The sequence below is a fragment of the Priapulus caudatus genome, unplaced genomic scaffold (assembly GCF_000485595.1).
Source record: "Priapulus caudatus unplaced genomic scaffold, Priapulus_caudatus-5.0.1 Scaffold644, whole genome shotgun sequence".
Classification (NCBI taxonomy): Eukaryota; Metazoa; Priapulida; class Priapulimorpha; order Priapulimorphida; family Priapulidae; genus Priapulus; species Priapulus caudatus.
In genome coordinates, this window is record NW_014577705.1 from 1 (window position 1) to 1,504 (window position 1,504).

The window sequence follows — 1,504 nt, forward strand, 5'->3', positions numbered from 1 at the left end:
ACTACACACACACACACACACACACACACACACACACACACACACACACACACACACACACACACACACACACACACATAGAAAGATTTCACGGGCACGGGGTGATGACCGCACGCGGTGATGTGTTGTCGAAAGGCGTCATCATGATCCCGGCGGCTGAGCATGGTGACGTGGACGCGCGCGTGACGCCTGGCTACGTGTGAGCACGGCGGTGGCGGCGGCGGCAGCGGTGGCGGAGGAGGTGATGGCAGCGGGCCCCATCGCCGTAGCAACGCGGCGTCAATAACGCACGCGCGCGCCGACACGCGCCTGCATCTCCTGACAACGGGCTGATCAGCACGAAGCACGGCGTACGTGCAGCAGCAGCCTGCCAGCTCGCAGGGGCGCAGGCTGCGACGACGCATCGTAAGCAGGGATGGGTGAAGCTCTAGAACTATAGCCCTTCGCTCTGCCACAGGCAGAGAGCAGTGGGCCTGTGGCAGAGGGCCTGAGGCAGATGGAGCCTGTGGCAGAGGGCTAGAGGTAGAAGGCCTGTGGCAGAGGGCCTGAGGCACCCTCTACCTCTAGCCCTCTGCCACAGGCTCCATCACCGCTGCTACGGTGCACCGCTGCTACGGTGCACCGCTGCTAGGCTGCATCGACTGTCGGCTGCACCGCTGCTAGGCTGCACGGCCCGCGCATATGCGACAGCACAACGATACTCGGGCTCTCGGCAGCAGCATCGTGCGGCGGGCGGTAGCTGCAGCGGCTGCTGTCGCAGCCTCACGCAGCCTAGCTCTACACCTTCGCTCTGCCACAAGGGCAGCCGACAGTCGATGCAGTCTAGTAAGAGGGAGTCCGTGGGACGGTGCAGTGTAGTAATCACATATTGGCGTCTGTAAGTGAGGTCGAGCGCGGGACGGTGGCGCATAATTATAACAACGCACGCAGGCGGAGGTGGCTGCCGTGTAACCAGCCGTATCAGCAGCAGCATCAGCAGCAGCATGCGTGCGTGAGTGCGCGCGTGCGTGCGGGCGGGCGGCCTCGCGCGGTCATTGATCGCCCGGGCGCCTTCCATATTTCATGCGAAAAGAGCGGTTCTCCCGATCCGCGCTCTCTCTCTCTCTCTNCTGCTGCTGGTGGTGGTGGTGGTGGTGGTGGTGGTGGTGGTGGTTGTGCGAGTCAGCCGGTTACGTGTGCGCGGCGGGGTGGCGGCACTCCCACCCCTCCCATATGCAGGAGCGTACAGGAGCGGCATCAGCAGTAGCAGCAGATAACACAATAATGTGAACGGAAATAGCGCAAGCTGTCGGTAAGACCGGCAGGTGTGAATGAATATGCGGCACTAGTGAGGACTAGCACCCCGTAGCACCACAGCACCACGAGCGTGGGCGCGCTCCTGCGTGCGTGCGTATGTGCGCGTACGTGCGTGCATGTGAATATATATATATATATATATATATAAATATATATATATATGTTGTGTGTGTGTGTGTGTGTGTGTGTGTGTGTGTGTGTGTGTGTG